The sequence below is a fragment of the Protopterus annectens genome, chromosome 10.part0 (assembly GCF_019279795.1).
Source record: "Protopterus annectens isolate FY-2018-M chromosome 10.part0, PAN1.0, whole genome shotgun sequence".
NCBI lineage: Eukaryota > Metazoa > Chordata > Ceratodontiformes > Protopteridae > Protopterus > Protopterus annectens.
In genome coordinates, this window is record NC_056744.1 from 937,566,877 (window position 1) to 937,589,056 (window position 22,180).

A 22,180-nucleotide genomic window follows, 5' to 3' on the forward strand; every position below is an offset into this window, starting at 1 on the left:
ATGCAGAAACTGTAATGCCTGATTGCACACTCTAACACCTTGTACCTGGAGTGAATGATCCCTTCACCCCACCCTTGCTACTCATCTGAAAAGAGCCCAGTATAGGTTAAAATGACCTTGATATGGTCCTCAAAAACGTGACAGCTGTATGTACTATCCTACAGGAATACATTTCCCTAGTCAAGTCTGACCACAAATTGATAACCTTCTCTTTCAAAATCACTAAACCAGCTGAGGCAGATATCACAATATTGAAAAAGTTCAAAAGTACAAACTTCCTATAATTCTATAATCAGTCCCTACATTTAAATATAACTGTAGCCCCAAATGCAGATACAGCTAGTAGTTATGCAAATAAATTCTACAATCTCATAGAAAACTGTAGATATCTGTCAGTTTCTACTAAAATTAAACAAAAAGTGAAAGGAAAGAGCAAACTAGCCTTGTGGTTCACATGTAGAAGTAAACAGTAATTTTCCATTAACAGGGCAGCAGCTTTCTGGGCCTGGATTTGCATTAATGGAAAAGTACCATATGTTTCAGTCCAAAATGAAGTAATAAGACATAACTGTTTACCCCTGTGAGATGCTTAAGGTAAATGAGAAAAAGTTGTTACGTTACATAAATAGTCCTTTGCCATGACATGTGCCTCCTAGCTCAATAGGTTCATAGGTTCATAGGTAGGTACAAGGCTATTGGCCAAGGGCCTACATAAGCCTAGCCAACAAGGTTCCCTGGCTTACACCACCCAAGAAAGTTATTTTCCTGTGCCACTGTCGAGCAGAGACACAGAAGTGATCCCGGGGTGTATTTCCTATTTCCCATCCACTCATCAAGATTTTTCTTGAAGAGTGCTAATGAAGAACTTTGCTTGACATAGATGGGTAGCCTGTTCCAGAGTATGGGAAGTCTCTGGGACAGGAATCTATCCCTCCAGCATATCCTGTTTATTGTGGTGAGAAGGTTTAGGTCCCTTGAGCATGTAGCTCAGAGGGATTGGGATTTCTTTAGGTGTAGCATGTCCAACAGCTCTGGGTTTGACATAGCTTTATATGTTAGGCAGAGATCACCTCGGAGTAGGCGATATGCTACGGTGTAAAGCTGGATTTTTTTGAGGCGGTCAGTGTAGGGCATTTGTTTGAGGCCAGTAATCCTCTTTGTGAGGTACTTCTGTGGCCTTTCCAGCTGCTGCAGATGTTTTGTGAGGTACATTCCATTAGGGGCGTTGTACTCTATAATGGGTCTAATGAGTGTCGAGTAGAGGGGAACAATGACCTCTTTTTTCCTGAATGAGAACCCTTTTATGATGAGGTGTGCCATGTAGAAGGACTTCCTGACTACTGTGGCGATGTGACTATCAATGGGGCAAAAGCTGCTTTGGCCTCATTAACAGTTTTTGTCCTACAGAAAGTATTTCCTCCTTCTGCAGCACATATGGAGTTACTTGTATTGGTACCATATTTAAGGATGTTTATAATTATTTGTCTTAGTTCTGCAGCTATAATATTTGTGGAAAATAGTGACATAGTAAATGAAGCACCATGCACATACAATTGATATACCATTCTCAAACCCTCAAGATTTCTGCCATGATTATTGCTCCACAATTACTTTCTGATTTATTGTTGATGACCAGCAAAAGGGCATTATTTGGCATTGGTTTCAGCAGTAGCCTTGTCACTCCATCAGCTCTGAAATAGTGCCATCTATAAGGGTTACTTGGCCAATGGGATCAGCACCCTCTGTTTCAACAATAGTGTTTCTTGTTCAGTTCAACGTGTTTTCCATTGCTCAGGATTAGGTTGTATTGAAATTAGACATCATTATGCTCTCGGGTGACTTGAGCGCAAGTTGCAGGTTGAATATACAAGTGTTTCTAGGTGGTTATTTAACAGGATTATAACAGTCAATTTTCAAAAACAAAATAATGGTGTTTGCTACCCCTCAATAGTAAACCATTTCAAAATAATGCACGCTAGTGCTGTCCTTTTAACTGAAAAGGTGTCCATATTAATGTAACTGTAAATGGAGCTGGATAAGTTCCCTTACCAAGTCGTCACTTAGAAATTCTGACCTTAAATTTACTAGGCAAAGTCAACTTGTTATTTTAAAGAGAGAAGAATGCTCCGGATTACTTCTATTTTTAGTTAAGAGAATGACAGGTGTGTGTGTGTCTGTGTGTGTGTGCGCGTGTGCGTGCGTGTGTGTGTGTGTGTGTGTGTGTGTGTGTGTGTGTGTGTGTGCGTGTGAACACTTACACACATGTTACATATTTATACAAACACATATTGAAAGAAATATGTGTGTGTGTGTGTGTGTGTGTGTGTGTGTGTGTGTGTGTGTGTGTGTGTGTGTGTGTGTGTGTGTGTGTGTGTTTGTGTGTACTTTCCGTAGGACAAAAACTGTTAATGAGGCCTAAAAAGCTGTTGCCCCATTAACAGAAAAGTACCAAGTAAACAATACAATAAGATGAAAAAACTAACTAGCATATACAACCAAACTAAAGACCCACAAATCATGGTTAACATCAAGGGGTTATGTAAGAATAGCACACTTCACAACATTGAATCGTTTTAATAAAAAAGCACATATAAAACAACAAAGCTTTCGGACAACAGGTCCTTCCTCAGTGTTACAAAAATTAGAAAAAGCAATCATCTTTTAATAATTTAAAATAAATCACATGACACAACCCATCCTATCAGAAAAAGACATTAATCAAGTTAAAAATTTTACATTACAAACTATTACTAATACATTGTAGCCAAATTGTATTCAAGCATAAAGACTTCTATTTTATTTCCTGCTGCTTAAGTCTTAATATTGGTTTCAGTGTTGATTGTTTATTTAGACCAGGGTACGTATCTGCCTGCATACGTATAATCCATTCATATTCCTTAGTATCTAGTTTATTAATGACATCACCACATCTAATATTTGGGAATAAAATATTTATAACCATAAAGACAAATTGGTGATAGTCACAATATTCCTGTACATGTTTCACCAAAGAATTAATTTCTATACCTCTATGTATATCAGACCTATGCTCTATTATCCTGTCACGCAACCTTCTAGCTGACTTTCCCACATAGAATCCTGAACATTGTTAGCAAGTAGCTAAATATACAACAAAAGTGGTATTACAGGTTGCAGTACAGTAAAATGTAAATTTCCTCCTACTAACAGGATGTATAAACTCATTAGATTGACAAATATTCAAGCAGCAGGAGCAATTATAGCATGGGATAGTCCCTCTCCTATTATAACTATTATAACTAATAGGGTTCTTTTTATTTAAAGCAAGATCTTTATAACACAATCGTTGTTTCAAACTCTCACTGTTCCTATATGTAAATAGTGGTTTATCGGTAAGGCATTTTTCATGACCAGGTATGGCTTTTAAAATGTCCCAGTTGCTTCTAATAATCCCCTCTACTGATTGACTTGCTCTACTATAGGTCATTAGATACCTTAGGGGTTGAACAGCATTTTCCTGTTGCACTTTCAAATTATTATTTTCATGGTTCGAGAAATATGGTTTAGGATCTCCATCCCTCAGATTCATCACTTTACTCCTAGTTAAATCCAATTATTTAGGGTTATAACCTCTCATTACAAATTCCCTTGTCATTTATTCCATCTGTTTTATACAAAATGTCAGATCTAGTATTCAACCTACTTGCCTGCAAATACTGACTTTTAGTAATACCTTTAAAAGTATGGTGGGCATGCATACTATTTTTATGTAGATATTTGTTGACATGTACATCTTTTTTGTGTACACAAGTGTTCAAACCATTTTCAGTTAATTGTAATTTAACATCTAAAAATGTACTTCAGTCTCTGAAAAATTAATTTCAAACCTTAAAAACTCACTGGGTTGATTCAAATATATAAAAAAAAAAATTCATTCATCCTGGTCACCTTGCCAGACTAAAAAAAGACGTCTACAAAACATTTATAAAATAAAATTTTAAATGCATACATATTAACCATACACACTTTTCTCCTCCCATTTGCATAAGTATTGGCTATTGCAGTACCCATCACTACCCCGGATGTCTGGTGATATATCTGCTTATCAAAAATAAATATATTATTTTCTAATACCAGTTCCAAAAGTTCACAGAAAGTTTATATCTGTTTTGCTGTGTACTGACCATATTCACAGATAATTTCCCTTACTCGGTCAATCCCATAATTATTAGGGATGACGGTAAAGAGTGATTTTATATCTAATTTTACAAACATAAATTTTCTTTCTGTGGTACAATTATACCATTCATAAAGTTTGGTTAAAAAATCACCAGTATCCTTGATATAACTAGACATAATTAAAAAAAAACTTTCAAAACATTTTGTAGATAGACAAACAAGGGCTCTTTTACCCATCCCCTCGGTCTCATTGGTGGTTTATGGGGGGATTTATGAATTTTTGGCAACCCATATAATACCGGAATGGTCGGACACGTTACAGTAAAAAAATGAAAAGTATCTATATCAATATCATTCATCAATTGCAAATCATATATACACATATTGATTTTACTAATAATATCATTAACTTTATCATTAATCGATTTAAAGACCTGTACATCAGATACTAAATCATTCATTGCACTAAGATAATAACACAAGTTCATTAGCACAATACAACTGCCCTTATCTGCCTCTTTGATTACTATATCTTCATTATTTTGCAAGGCTTTAAGGGCATCAAATTCATCATTTGTTAAATTATACATTTTCTTAAAAGAATTCTTTTCATAAAGTTCACAAATTTCTTTTTCACAAATATCATTAAATGCTGTTATGACAGGATAACAGAGCATAGGTCTGATATACATAGAGGTATAGAAACTAATTCTTTGGCGAAACATGTGTAGGAATATGGTGACTCTCACCAATTTGTCTTTAGGGTTATAGATATTTTATTCCAGAATATTAGACTTGGTGATGTCATTAACAAACTAGATACTAAGGAATATGAATGGATTATCTGTATGCAGGCAGATACTTACCCTGGTCTAAATAAACAAGTAACACTGAAACCAATATTAAGACTTAAGCAGCAGGAAATAAAATAGAAGTCTTTATGCTTGAATACAATTTGGCTACAATGTATTAGTAATAGTTTGTAATATAAACTTTTTTAACTTGGTTAATGCCTTTTTCTGATAGGATGGGTTGTGTCATGTGATTTATTTTAAATTATTTAAAAGAAGATTGCTTTTTCTAATTTTTGTAACACTGAGGAAGGACCTGTTGTCCGAAAGCTTTGTTGTTTTATATGTGCTTTTTTATTAAAACAATTCAACGTTGTGAAGTGTGCTTTTTTTACATTTGGACTGTTTTTGCTTCACTTAACTTTACCACTTTGCTCACCTTTTCTACAAATTTGATGTTTTATTGGTTTGATGAGATTGTGGACATTGGAAAGACTTACATAATCACACAGCCTACTGTACAGTCCCGGCATACCATATTATTATGGAAGAATCCGCTGATGAGTCGAACCGATGTAACAGCGAATACAGAAGTGTGTGTTATTTATGTAACATCCCAGAGAGACGAGTTTTCCTCTAAAATCCAGACCCTGGAACATAAGGTTTAGACCTTTAAGAAGCTGCAGTGGCAGTGTTTCAGTTTTCTTGCTTACTTGGATTTGGATATTGTTCCACGAGGTTTGCATGTACTGAATATGCCCTCATATAGAAATACCTACCCGGAGCTCCTTAAGAAATGGCAGGAGCTAAATATAAAGTTGAGTTTGAATTATATGCTTCTAATGAATGATTGTTTTGCTACCAAAGAAGATGAGTTACGTACTGAAATTGAGGCATTAGAGAAACAACTATCTAGTTCTACAACATTTAATAAATATGTTTCTCTTTATGATGATATGCTAAATTGACTATGTGATTTTGATAAACAACTTGAAACAATTAAAAGAAAGAAACTACAATGTGACTTAAATGATTTCAGTAAAGGCCAGATATTTTCCTGGCTGAAACAAACTGCTTACATGCATTCTGTTAATACCAAACTGGCTAAACCAGTATTATATGGTTTGCCAAAAATTCATAAGTCCCCCCACAAACCACCAATGAGACCAATTGTCTCTGGGATGGGCAACAGAGTCCTTGTCTGTCTATCTACAAAATGTTTTGAACGTTTTTTTTGAATTATGTGTCTAGTTATATCAAGGATACTGGTGATTTTTTAACCAAACTTTATGAATGGTGTAATTGTACCACAGAAAGAAAATTTATGTTTGTAACATTAAGACATAAAATCACTCTTTACTGTCATCCCTAATAATTATGGGATTGACCGAGTAAGTGAAATTATCTGTGAATATGGTCAGTACACAGCAAGACAGATAGAAACTTTCTGTGAACTTTTGGAACTGGTATTAGAAAATAATATATTTATTTTTAATAAGCAGATATATCACCAGACATCCGGGGTAGTGATGGGTACTGCAATAGCCAATACTTATGCAAACCTGACCTTGAGTAAATGGGAGGAGAAAAGTGTGTATGGTGAGGTTAATATGTATGCATCTAAAATTTTATTTTATAAACGTTTTGTGGACTTCTTTTTTTAGTCTGGCAAGGTGACCAGGATGAATGAAATAATTTTTTTATATATTTGAATCAACACACTGAGTTTTTAAGGTTTGAAATGAATTTTTCAGAGACTGAAGTACATTTTTAAATGTTAAATTACAATTAACTGAAAATGGGTTGGACACTTGTATACGCAAAAAGTATGTACATGTGAACAAATATCTACATAAAAATAGTATGCATGCCCACCATACTTTTAAAGGTATCACTAAAAGTCAGTATCTGCGGGCAAGTAGGTTGAATACTAGATCTGACATTTGTATAAAACAAATGGAATAAATGACAAGGGAATTTGTAATGAGAGGTTATAACCCTAAAGAATTGGATTTAACTAGGAGTAAAGTGATGAGTCTGAGGGATGGAGATGCTAAACCATATTTCTCGAACCATGAAAATAATAATTTGAAAGTGCAACAGGAAAATGCTGTTCAACCCCTAAGGTATCTAATGACCTATAGTAGAGCAAGTCAATCAGTAGAGGGGATTATTAGAAGCAACTGGGACATTTTAAAAGCCATACCTGGTCATGAAAAATGGCTTACTGATAAGACATTATTTACATATAGGAACAGTGAGAGTTTGAAACAACGATTGTGTTGTAAAGATCTTGTTTTAAATATAATAAAAGAGGGACTGTCCCATGCTATAATTGCTCCTGCTGCTTGAATATTTGTTAATCTAATGAGTTTATACATCCTGTTAGTAGGAGGAAATTTACATTTGACTGTACTGCAACCTGTAATACCACTTTTGTTGTATATTTAGCTACTTGCCAGCAATGTTCAGGATTCTATGTGGGAAAGTCAGATAGAAGGTTGCGTGACAGGATAATAGAGCACAGGTCTGATATACGTAGAGGTATAGAAACTAATTCTTTGGCGAAACATGTGCAGGAATATGGTGACTCTGACCAATTTGTCTTTAGGGTTATAGATATTTTATTCCCGAATATAAGACGTGGTGATGTCATTAACAAACCGGATACTAAGGAATATGAATGGATTATCCATATGCAGGCAGATACGTGCCCTGGTCTAAATAAACAAGTAACACTGAAACCAATATTAAAACTTAAGCAGCAGGAAATGAAATAGAAGTCTTTATGCTTGAATATAATTTGGCTACAGTGTATTAGTAATAGTTTGTAATGTAAATCTTTTTAACTTGATTAATGTCTTTTTCTGAAAGGATGGGTTGTGTCATGTGATTTATTTTAAATTATTTAAAAGATGATTGTTTTTTCTAATTTTTGTAACACTGAGGAAGGACTTGTCCGAAAGTTTTGTTGTTTTATATGTGCTTTTTTATTAAAACGATTCAACGTTGTGAGGTGCGCTTTTTTACATTTGGACTGTTTTTGCATTGCTTCACTTTACCACTTTGCTCACCTTTTCTACAAATTTGGTGTAACATCAAGGGGTTATCCAAAGTACTGAAAAATACCATCAGGAAACCTAAAGTTTTCCATTAAGTTAAGGTAGCATTGGAAGCTAAGTATAGTTGCAAATATTTGTTTACCTATATCGGGAAGTTAGAAAGTAACACCCAACACTGGTCTGAATTCATCCAAAATGGTACTACCTTCTCTGACCTAGTGCATATCACAAATATACTGTCAAACAAATTCAGTGTTAACTTCACCCCAGAGACATGTATATCAAACCCTCATATACCTAAGGACCTAAAACCTCCTGTCATGACAAAAGAACACTTGTTAGAAGTACTTTCCAAAACAAAACTATATCCTCTATGGGGGAACCTGATAATATATCAGGTTTCCTGCAGAACAGCACTAAACATGCACTGGTAGACCTGATTCTAGAACTATTCATCCTAAGCTTATCCTCTGGCTTTGCCTTGGGGTTTGGCACACAGCCATGGGCCCTGAAAATTACAGCCCTATCAGCCTGATGAGCCTCGCCTGCAAAGCATGAAACAGATCATAACAGACCTAATAAACTATGATATGAAAATCTTATGAGACTTGACCCCCAGAAGTTTGGTTTTGTTAACTGTAAATCCTGTTTAATGGATCTGATAGTTTTCTTTGAGGGGACAATGCAAGTTGTGGACAGTGGTCATGGTGCCTATACAGCATTCTAAATCATGTAATACTATATGACATGCCAGCATTATCAACAAGCTAAATGCACTCCAAATTTATCCATCTGTAGTTAGTTAGATAGCTAATTTGCTGAGGGACAGAACTCACACTGTCATTGGGTCAGGTGCAGCCTCAGAGAGCATGAGTGACCAGTTGGGTATCACAGTGTTGCATGCTAGGACCGTTGCTTTTTGGCACATATTTCTCTGATCTGCAAACAAAAATCAGGAACTCTGGTTAATTTATTATTATTTATTATTTTATTTTACATTTGTTGACCGGGCTAGTCTAACTGGATATATGTCCATTTTCAGTAGAGTCCCGGGGAGATAAGCTTCAAGACATACTGATAACATAAAAATTACAAACAAATATAAAAAAAAAGAAATTACAGTAATATATACATTGACAAATCAGGTTACTAAGAAATAATTTGAAGAGGAGACATCAATACAATGTAAACTGGAGTTTCAAAATAACATGTAGGTACATTCCTTAATGCAAAAAGGAGGCATACAGGCTAGTTCAATGTGCAGGTAAAGTACATAACTTAATGGCAAAGAAAAAAGGAGGTATACAGGCAGATGCCATATCCAGTACAGTACACAATGCAAGAGGCAGCTTAATGATCAGTAATAGTAATAAGGAGTTAAAAAGACATTTTTTTTTTACAAATAAGTGAGAGAGGGAAGGAAACAATGAGATACAGAGCATAGAAGTCATATATTGTTGAAAAGGATGACAGAAAAGTAATAAAAAGAAAAGGGAAGACAGAGCATAATTCGGGTAGAGTAGATAGTTAGGCAGGTGTAGTACAGGGGCATGACCAGTGTGTTTTGAGGAAAAGTTTCAGTCTTTTTTTGAAGAGTGATAAAGAGGAAATTGAGGAAAGGTCACAGTGTAGGAGATTCCAAGTCTGTTGATGATAGTAAACTGGGTGTTATACTTGAATTCCTTTCTGATATGCAGAACATGCAAAGGGAACTTGCACATGTTAAGAGCTAATGCATTGCTCAAAGTAAATGATAAGAAATGCAAAATTGTTACCTTTGGAAAAACAAACCATCCAGCCAGCTTATAATATAGAAAATACCCCTCTCCAAAATGAAGATGTTGTGAGAGACCTGGGAACATGGCCTTTTTACCATCTTTTTGCCACGGTGATCAGGAAATCCATCTATCTGGCACAGCTGATCAAAAAGGTTATTTCCTCTAGGTCCAAAGAAGTCCTGACCCATCCATATTCTGCAGCAATCAGGCCTATCCTGCCCCCTTTGGGATGGACCATACTAAACATATCAAGCAGTTAGAGAGATTTCAAAGACTCCTGATAAAAGATCATGGGACTAAAGGACCTGCATTATCATGATAGGCTGAAAGCCTTTCCCCTGTATACAATGCCCTACAGTCTCCTTTGGGATGATCTTTGCATTGCATTCCAGGTCATCATATATCTAGCAGCCCAAGACCTCTTATTTTTCCACAAACCATACAGTCCTGTGAACACTGGAGCCAGAGATCTGAACCTGCATCAGCAAATAAACAAATTACATTGAAGAGACAGATTCATCATGCAGCAACTGCCCCTTTTCTGAAATAAACATCTTCAACAGGTCAAGCAATATGACACACTACCTTGCTATAGGATGGAATTAGACAGTTGGATGTCTATTCATAAATTCACCCCTGTACATCTGACCTATTGCACCTTGGAAAAGGAGGTATGAATCCAGGCAAGATATAAATTGTCACATAGCTCATTTGCCTTGTACATTTATTGATTATTTGACTCTATAGTGTGGCACACTGATGTCCCACTCACTAGGTTGAATAAAGAGAAAGTAACAGTCAGCTGCCTGTCAGGTGCCACATAACGCACGCACTCAGGTCCCTCAACAACAGGTACAAATATGACTCTGTCATTGTACATGTGGGTGTGAATGACCTGAGATGTACCTCCCTGGACTACATGAAAAGAAACATAGAGGAGCTCTCAGATTATGTAGCCCAGGCGGGTATGACCCTAGCCCTGAGCAACATCCTACCATCACCCAGAATGATACCACAGTACAAGCAGAAAATGATTGATTTCAACAATTGGCTAAGTTTCTGGGGTCACTCTAAGGGGATCCAGTATCTGTCTGCCTGGGATGACATGACTGACAGACCTTGATGCTTTGCCAGAGATGGCCTGCATCTGTCACCCCTGGGCTTCTGGACAGGGCCGCCAAGAGAAAATCTGGGCCCCGGTACAAAGAAGGTGTGTGGGCCCTTATACAAAATTCTACACACACATGTAAGTGTGTATATTATTATTTATTTATAACAATCGTAGATTACATTGATACATTTAGATAAGTATGTATAGGTATAAATATAATAATAAAGTAATATATTTATAATAGTAAAAGACGTTTATAATAGCATTTATTGTCTGCCAAACAAAGGTGCTTTCCTGGCCTTTTTCCTAGCGAAACTCTGAATTACATAATCAAAATTAATCTGTTTTGCTAGATCAGACTCAATACTGAGTCTTGCCAAATCTACTAGTCGCGCTTGTGACATAGTGGATCTTAGAAATTTTTTTACCAGCTTTAGCTTGCTGAATGAGTGGTCTGCAGAGGCAACAGTGACAGGAATTGTCAACAGAATATGCAGACCAATGCATAAATTTGGAAAGAGTCCTTCCAGTTTGTACTTTTTCAGGTATTTCAGCAGCTCCAATGGGCTCAGCTGGTTCTCTTCAAAATTTGATCGATGAACAGCTGGCAGATGACTCATCTCCATTACAAGATCTTCACTGATATCAGCAGGATATTGATTTGCCAGTGATTTTGATTTTTCTTTCATCTCATCTACAGGAATTGTTAGGTACTTCCAGAGGAAGCTGAACTTCTCAGAAATGTTCACTGCAACATTGAAACGAACTGTGAGTCCACCAATAACATTATCCAACATTACATAGAAAACAGACTTTCTGAAATACACTTCTTCAGGGGAGTCATCTGTTTCATGTTGTTGTGACAATTTGGCATCTTCACCATGGAACCTCCTTTTGCATTTTGCACCATCACGACTTCCAGATAGTTTAATTTCTATGTGTAAATTGGAAGCAACATGCTTAGCTTCACTCCACATACTTTTCCAGCTGTTGCAGAGATCTGTCAGTTCTGAGATCAAGGTTTTTATGTTGGACACTTCAACATCCAGTGTTGCATTTCTGGATTGGATAACTTTGTTACAGATATCAACTGGAACTAATATTTTGTACCATACAACAGACATTATCACACCAACGAATGATGTCACATAAGACAAAGCTCCATTAATCTCTCTTCTTGTCTTGGCAGTTAGGTTCAGCTTCAAGAGGTCTTCTAATGCTAATTTGATGCCAGGCAGATGGGCTACAAAGGGCTTCACACTTTCAACATGGTCTAACCCCCATGTGCTTGATATGCCATGAAGAGAACAGCCAATACAATTCTGCAAAACTTTCCATCGATGTGGACTAGAGCTAAACAAGTTATAAACAGTTTGTATAGTTCCAATGTATGTTATGGTTTCAGGAATACATTCTGCAGCATTTCCACACAAATTGAGTGTGTGGCATCCACATGGAGAAAATATAGCAGTTGGACATTGCTCAAGTATTCTTGCTTGTGCACCTTTATATTTTCCTGATATGTTGGCTGCGTTGTCATAACCCTGTGCTCGGCAATCAGAGAATGGAATATCATGTTCGTTCAATGTATCTACAATCATCTGTGTTATGTCAGATCCGGTTTTGTCACTGCAGTCAACAAATTGCAGAAATCTTTCTACAATTTCAAACTGGGATTCATTTTGAATTACATAACATAGCAGGAATGTTGTCTGCTCAACATGAGATGCATCCGGTGTGGAATCAATTATCACTGCAAAGTACTTTGCAGTCTTTCTATCCTGCAAAATGTGTTGTTTCAGAAGTTCAGAACATTTAGCAATTAACTCATTTTGAGAATCAGCAGAGAGATAATGCACTTGAAGTCATTCCCCCTTTTCTTGTGACTCTTTAACTTGTAACACGTTCTTTTAGAATTGGATCCCAATGAGACAACAACTTTATTAGCCCGAAAAATTTCCATTATCCTTCTCCAATGCGCTGTGAACTACCACGCAAAGCAAGCCCACGTTCTCCAAGGAATAGTATAACATCAATGATTTGTTTCATAATGTTGTACCACTTGACAGATTCTGTTGCAATTGATGCCTCTAAGAGACTTTCAATGCCCTTATCAGAAGACAGGCATCTTTCAAATTCTCGCCAAGCCAGATAGCATTGCCTATGACTATTGCTTCTCTCATGTTCTTGGATGTGACTACATAATTTTTGCCACTTTCCAGCAGCTGACCATCCTTCTGATGATGCAAGCATAGACTTGGATGTGGATTTAATGTTGAAGCACAGATTGCTCCAAAATAATTGGCAGGGAAAACAATATAATGCTTGTTTAACATCACTCCAGACAAGCCAGTCTCGGACATGTTTCTCACCATTCAAATTTCGAAATGTTAGTATGCTTTCTGGAAAAACTTGGTTATTCATATCTTTGGGAAATGTTTTAGGATTGCCAATATGACCTTTCATAACACAGTTTTCTATATCCAGCTGAGAAGGAACCTCTTTTACAAGAAGTCCAATGTCAATTCCAATGTTACTCTTTTCTTCACCATGGCCAGATTCTGTAGACATTGACGTACTCATTGCCTCACTTCTCTTTTCATCACAAACATTCACTTGTTCCTTCAAATCTCCTTTTCTCTCATATCCTCCATCCTCCAAATCCACATTCACATCATCTACCTTTTGTGCAAGAATCACATTAGGATTTACTTGATCTGATGTTTTTTGAAAATCCAAACCGGCTTCATGAGATTCTATCCTTTGTTTCAGTTCTGCATTTGGCTCACCTTGTTCTAAGTCTAAAGTTTTGTTTTTGTCAGTTTCTCTTGTTTTGCATTTAAAGCCAACTTGAAAGAGTGTTTGCAGTCCTTTTTTTATTAATCTCATCACATTTTTGTTTTTCTTTACATTTTTGAGCTCCAGATTTTTGAGATAACATGTTTAAGGCCGCTACCTGAAATAAAATATAGAACATAGAAATTTGCTGTATTGCTATCGAGAATTTTGTTAGTGGTTCTAAAGTAAGGACAATATTTATTGCTATTGATTTCCACTAACTGTCAAGCCATTTATAGTCTAAAGTCTCTCGATAACGTAGACAAAAAGGCACAGGATGTCAGTGGGTCCTTTATGTTACAATTACAGCATTTACAGAGAACTTTACCTGTGGAATTATTTCTTCCTTCGCTTTCCTGTAAAGTCTTCTTTGCAGTCCACGATGAATCAGCATGGTTCATGTCCCATTTTCTTCTTCCTCCGGGGATTCGGCGGGAAAGCAAGGAGGAGTAATCTGAGCAATAAGTTTGATGTTTGAAGCTAGGAATGAACATGTGAGAACACTTGTTGATAGTCCCTTTCACAAGTTTTTGTTCGCTGAATCTTGAGTGCACCATATTATGTCACTCAAAAGTATTTTATCATTAACACGGCCTTCTATTGCTTCGCGCTCACTCAACGCTTTGCGATCTTGTACGCGAAAGTTCTCACACCATTCCTTGTCTTAGTTTGTAAGGACATCTCCTTCTCAAGATGACACATTTCATTTTTTGTGATGTTTCTTGGGCTTTATTGGGCCCCTTTCTGCTTCATAGGCCATGGCGCGCTGTACCGGCTGCACCTCCTCTCCTTGGGCCTGCTTCTGGATACTGACCAAGGCTCTTGCAATCCCTATAGTGCCTTTTTTAGGCGGTGTTCCAAAGACCAAATTACCACCATAACAGCTGCAAACAAATGCAATCTGAGGGTCATGCTGCTCAATGCTAGAAGTCTAAATCTCAAAATGCACTCACTCAAAGCACTCCTTAAAATGGAGAACATCAACATTTGTGCTGTAATGGTTCAAGGCAGCAGAAAGCACCTCTGCACTACCAGGCTATAAGTCATTCCACAGCTTTCAGCCCCAGAACCTGGACCGAAGCTCCAAAGGTGGTGGTGTTTCCATATTCATAAAGAATGTGCACACCTCCAGACTGGTAGACCAACCTAATGCATCAGAGATACTTCAGGTGCAGCTAATATTGGGTAAGACAGTGATTCAGGTCGTAGCCTGCTATAGGTCCCCAACCATGTCCCAAGACTTGCACTGCATGTTTCTAAGCACCCTGGAGAATATTAGGGTCCAACTTAACACTCTCTTACTAGGCGACTTCAACTACCCCTCCATTAACTGGGTAAACTACTCATGCACCAATACACTTGCCCAACGTTTCCAGGGGTTCATTAATTCCAAGGTCCTGGACCAGCTCATTCTTACCTCCACTAGAGGTAGCAACATCCTTGACCTGGTCATTACTAACATGAGCGACTGTTGCTCTACACCAATAGTCAGCTTCTCCCTGGTTAGAACTGTCCACAAACTACTCACCTTGGAAATACACATCCCTCCCACCGCCCCACCCCCGCAAAGGTAACCACCATGAAAAACTTCTCCAAAGCTAACTTTGGACTCTTAAAAACAGAGGTGTCTAACTTCATGGCACACATGCAAATGGAGAATAGTTGCATAACGGTAGAATCATATACCAATGTACTGTACAAACACAAATGTATGGATCACGCCATACCCAATGGAACCAATACACTCTCCTCCAAAAAAGGAAGCCAATCTGGTGGTCCCCTGCCATAAACAAACTCTACAACAGAAGGAGGAAACTGATGCAGAATAAGGTGAAGTCCCAAGACTGGAAAAACTCCGTTATCAGCCTCAGCAAAAAGTTGAAATCCCTCATCAAATCCTCTAAAGCTAACTATGAGAACAGAATTGCAGCAGAGAGTAAAGACAATGACAAGGCCTTCTATAGTTATGTAAAGAATCTCCACGGCAGTACCCAGATTTGCTTTGAGCTACTGCACAATGGTATAATGGCTGACAAATTCAGTGTCAACTTTACCCCTCCTCCCCAAAAGGACCAATCACAATACCAGTAGATTGCCAAGCACCCAGTATTAATGCTGCACAGATTAAAACAGCACTGTCCAAGGCCAAGAATACAGCTTCTGTGGGACCTGACAATATCCCTGATTGTGTTCTACATGAACTACAGAGTGAACTGGCACCTCACCTCTGTGCCCTGTTCAATCACAGCCTCACCTCAGACTTTGTCCCTACCAAATGGTGCACTGCTACAGTCATCCCTCTCCACAAAGGATGAGCGACTACAGACCCTGGTAACTATTGCCCCCATTAGCCCAACGAGTCTGATATGCAAAGCTATGGAACACATCATCATGGGCCTAATAAACAAGGATATAGGGAATCTCCAAACTCTGTATCCTACGCAGTCTGGTTTTGTGAAGGGTAGATCATGCCTGCTCAACTTGGTCGACTTCTTTGAGTCAGTCACCAGAGCTGTGGATGAAGGCAAGGTGGTTCATACAGCCTACCTTGATCTGGCCAAGGCTTTTGATACCATTCCCCACTCAGGAATCATAGAAAAACTCACTAAGCTTGGCATCAACCCCTATATCACTAGGTGGGCTGCAAATTGGCTCACAGATAGAACCCACAGTGTGAAAGTAGCTGACTCCAAATCAGACTGCCGACTAGTCATGAGTGGAGTCTCACAGGGTTTGGTCCTGGGTCCTCTCCTGTTTGGTATCTACTTCTCTGAAGTCCAGGCCAACACGACGAGACTCTGGCTGACAAAGTTCACAGACGATTGCAAGTTGGGAGCTATTAATAACTCCCCAAGTGATGTTGACAGCCTACAGAACGGCCTCACTGAGACCAACAGCTGGTGTCAGAACCATGGCCTTAAGCTCAATGCCAAAAAATGCGTCATCATCCCCTTTTGGAAAAAAACAGTTCTCAAGAATTACCACATTGATGGTAGACGACTGAACTGAGAAGATGTTATAAGAGATCTGGGAACACAGGTTGACAGCAACTAATTTTTTGATCACCACATTGCCACTTTGGTCAGAAAGTCCTTCTATGTGACACATCTCATTACTAAAGGTTTTGCATCCAGGAAGAAAGAGGTCATTGTCTCCCTCTGCTCTTCCCTCATTAGACCAGTCATCGAGTACAATGCTCCATTTGGCATGTACCTCACTAGACACCTGCAACAACTGTAGAGGCTGCAAAAGTACCTCCAAAAGGGGATCCTAGGCCTTAAACACTTGTCCTATATGGACAGACTTAAAAAACTCCAACTATTCTCTGTATCATATCGCCTACTTAGAGGCAATCTCTGCTTGACTTACAAAGCCATGTGTGACCCAGCTCTGTTAGAAATGCTACATCTAAAGAAATCCCAATCCCTCCACACCACATGCTCCAGAGGCCTCAACCTCATTACCACAATTAACAGAACATGCTGGACAGACAAGTTCATAACCCAGAGACTGCCCATGCTATGGAACGGACTTCCCATACATGTCAAGCAGAGCACCTCGCTGACCTTCTTCAAGAGAAATCTTGATGAGTGGATGGGAAACAGAAAATTCCCCCCAGGGATAACTCCAGTGGCTCTACTTGACAGAGGCACTGGGAACTAAGATTGGGTGGCACTATGCCTGGGTAATCCTATGGCTAGGCTTGTAAAGGCCCCTGGGCCATTAGCCTAGTACACACCTATGAACCTATTACTATTATTATGAGACATCATTTTTGTGTTTTGTTGTGTAATGCCAACACAATAGTGATTGAAAATTCTTCATTGAATTTCTCCTCCAGATTATAACATGTCAATTGATTCTATAGCAAGCATCTTTTGAGTATACCTAATATGATGTTACTGCTGTAATAGTACATCTTCTCCATTCAGGTGATGAGTATCCTTCCTGCTAATGACAACTTGTGCTGGGGTCTCTGTGTTGCATTTTTCTGTAAAAAGGGACATAACCTTGGGAAGTAGCCATTGATTCACAGACAGTCTTAGTCAGTGTCTGGTAAAGGGAAAATAACTGATGTTGGCTGGCAGAGAAATGTCTTTCACTGCATCCATACATTTCAACAGAGTTGCTTTTGCGGTTCTGTGGTACTGCTGGCAGCACTTCTGCTCCATGGAATATAAGACAACATTAGTGGTAGCTGCTTCAGCACTGTAGAGACATAATCAGATGTGTTTCATTACATGTCATAAAGATTATTGTGTTAAAGAGTATATTCTGTGTACTTCTTTTTTTTAAACATCTTTATTGATTTTACATAAAACATGTAAACAGACTCATAAGTTTTAACAGAAAAATGTTCGAAGAAATCAACACAATGAAGAACAGATAATAACAACTAAAGTATTTACAATGACATCCGCTACTTAAATCTCATTAAATAAAACAGTTATAACGGTCAAAATAATTTATCCAAAAATAATATATTCTATGCAGTTATAGCATTTCAGGGTGTAGTTAATTCTTTTTTAACAAATTCTGTAAATTTACCCACATATAATAAGCATGAGTTTTCCTAGTTGTTCTTGAATTTATAGTCAAAATCTGTAAGTAACAAAATTCAGATAAATTATTCTTAAACTCATTGAAAGTAGGAGGAGAGTCAGAAATCCAATTTCTCATAATGGTCTTTCTGGCCATAGCAAGTATTGACCATAGTAAGGGAATTTTTATTTTTTTAATACAATATGGTATGGGAGTGTTAAAAAGAACCATAGATCTGCTTAAGATGAAATTATCTGTAAATAAAGCTTGTAATAGATTACTGACATTCTCCCAATAAGCTTTTAATTCAGAGCAGTCATGAAACAAATGTGCACAACCAATGTTAGATCCTTGCTTACATTTATTGCATACATTTTCTTTTTTATTGATTTTATTCATTACCTAAGGTGTATAAAAGGATCTATATAAAAATGTCCTAGTGTGTAATCTCCATTTGAGGGTCAAAGTTGTTTTTCCTCCTGATTCTAGTATATTTAATATATCTTGATTGCTAGGAGACTCATTATTAATTGTATAATAATAATTCAATACGTTTTCTGAGCAACTATATGTTTCATCTCTGATGATTCTATGTTTATGTGAAAGCTTGTCTGAATAAGTAGATTTATGTAGTAAGGATAATTCAAAAAAATCTAAAACAATATGAGAGTCTTGCCTAGTTGCAGGAGAAATCAAATCTATTTTTTTAATTAGAGATAATCTAAGGGTTTGTATAGATAGCCATAAAGATTTGTCCAAATCAAATTCATGTAATATCAAATCTATGCTCTTAACTTTGCTGTCTGAAATTAACTGAAACCAAAAATTTAGTTCATTCTGTTTAAGTAGGGTGATTTTATCGAGGTCTGATGTTAACAGGATTCCTTTAGTAAAAGCAATAGAGAATAACAAAAAAACTTTCTTTGTATATCAGGTGGTTATATATGAAGTTTCTAAAAATTATTAAGCTATTATAGATATAATTTGTTGAATGTTTTGGTATATGTGTAGTGAGATAATCTTTTAAAATCCATAGCATTGCATTATTTATTAATTCAATTTTATATGTTTGTGTTTTTGTAATTAATTCCATGCTAATATTTTCACAAAACATTTTCCATTTAGCTGAGTATGATGTCTCTAATAATTGTGCTAATGTTCTGATTATGGAGGAGACTGAGTATATGTTTAAATCAGGAAAAGCTATTCCCTCCTTATTCCAACTGTTTAAATGATATTTAAGGGCTTTTCTTGGTTTCTTGGGGAACCAAAATAATTTCAATAACATGGAGTTTAATTCTTTGGTTAGAGATTTGGTTGGTAGAAGTAGAATAGATTGGATAATATGAAGAATCTTTGGGAGGATTGCCATCTTTTATAATTGTTAATCTTTCTTCAGTTGTGAAGAAAATTGTGTTCCATTTCATTAAAGTGTTTGAATGTTTTTGTAACATTTATTATAATTTAATTGTATTATTGACTTAATATCTTTAGCAAGAATTATTCCTAAATAAGTGATTTGATCAGTGTTGGGTTTATATTGATTATCAGCTATATTATTTTTATTTTTGTTTGAATATATGGGTAAGATCTTGGTTTTGCTATCATTAAATGATAGGCCTGTCATTTTTTGAAAAACATTGATGGAATCAAATAATGTGGTAAAGGATGAGTTATTTCCTTTTAAAGTTAAAAGGACATCATCAGCAAAGAGCTGGATTTTAGAAGATATATCAGAATTAAGTTCTAGTCCTTCTATATCTTTATTTTTTTCTTATGTCATTAGCCCAGGGTTCCATTATTAGGGTAAATAGTAAAGGAGAAAGGCGGCATCCTTGTTTGGTTCCTTTTACAATAGGTATGTTAGGAGATATTGATGAGCCTATCTTAATATACGTTAGAGCTCCTTTATGTAGATGTTCTAGTAAATCAATTTTTTTTGAGAAATTAAAGCATTCAAGAAGTACAAACAAATAATCCCAGTTTATTGAGTCGAAAGCGGAATTTATGTCTAAACTTATTAATGTCAAATCTTTTTTCTTTCTTTGAGAATAATCAATTAATGTTAAAGTTCATTTAATGTTATCGAAAGTATTTCTATTGACTATTAATCCTGTTTGATCTTCATCTACTTGTTTTTGTTTGTCTTTTCGACTTTTCCCGGTTAGGGGTTGCCACAGCGGAACTCCGGTCCGCTAATGATTGGCAGTCGATTTTTATGGTGCCGAGTTGCCAGCCCAATGCCCAGCCTTCAGCGAAGGCATGCCCATTCACACATGTCTTTCGGAGGCCACTAGACCGTGGGGAGGACATGCAGATTCCACATAGAAGGCACTCCAGCCGAGAATCGAACATGAGAACCTCTTGCTGTGAGGTAACAATGCTACCGCTGTACCACCGCAGATATCTTGCTCTTCATCAACTAAATGTGGTAAACATTTTTAAGCCTTTCAGTATAAATATTCATGAACATCTTATAATCAACATTTAATAATGAGATCAGTCTGTATGAAGAACATAATTTAGGGTCCTTATTAGGTTTCAAGATAGGCAATATAAAAGTATATTTCCAAGATGGTGGTATTATGGAATCCTTCTGGGCTGCAGTATATACTTTATGAAGCAATGTAAGAGCACTTTTAGGCATAATTTTATATAACTCAGGTATGATACCATCGTTACCAGGTGCTTTGTTTTGTTTGAGTTTGCTAATTTGAATTTGAATTTCTGTATAGGTTATTTGTTTATTTATAAGTTCTTTTTTTGTTTGTTAAGTTTATTCTTAATATTTTTAATAATAACATCTTTTATTTTATCTTTGGGTTCTATCTTGACTGTGTTTTGATTTATTTTAAGAAAATGATCCCTAAATTCATGTATTATGTTATGTAGGCTAAAAAGTTTTTTTTTCTTTTTTTAGTGAGTTGTTGTTTGTCTTTTCAGCTTTTCCTGGTTAGGGGTTGCCACAGCGGAACTCCGGTCCTCTAATGATTGGCAGTAGATTTTAATGGTGCGGAGTTGCCAGCCCGACGCCCAACCTTCAGCGAAAGCATGCCCATTCACGCATGTCTTTCGGAGGCCACTCAACCGCGGGGAGGACATGCAGACTCCCCACAGAAGGCACTTCAGCAAGAATCGAACAGGAGAACCTCTTGCTGTGAGGCAACAATGCTACCGCTGCACCACCGCAGATTCAGGCTTTCTTTTTTAGTGAGTATATCTCTTTAATAGAATTATGCTTATTCATTCTTTTTGTCTTGTTTTTAAGGTTAGTTAAGTGTTTAGGGCTTAATGAATAGGCAATAAATTTATATTTTGCTCGGCAGATCATTGTTTTGTGATGTAGAATATCATTATATTCCTTATTCAGTTTATCAATTTCTTCTCTGGTATTATTATTCATAAGTTTATCTTTGTTATTAATCTGTAGCATGTCTAATTTTTCTTGTATTGCTTTTAGATCCTTGTCCCATGTTTTCTTTTTATTGAAGTGCCATCTATTTATTTGCCCATATAGATATACTTTGAAAGCATCCCTTATGTATATACCTGAGATGTTAGAAGAGGAGTTTCTAGTGATAAAATCATGTATTTCTTGATTTTAAAATGTTTGGAAATCTTATAATTGTGTAAGGTAGACAGGGATTATTTTTATCTGCATGTTAAATTATACATTAATAAAAATCTCAAAGATAATGGAATTATGATCTGATAGTGGGCAAGATATAATCTTGGTTTTAGTTAAATCATTAATTATTTGAGTGGAGAATAACATTCTATCTATCCTAGAATATGATTTATGTCTATTAGAGTAGAATGTATATTGTAATGAATTAGGGTCTGCGATTTCATGAATGTCTTTTAAATTATAAGAATCCAGAAAACGTATTAATTGTTTAG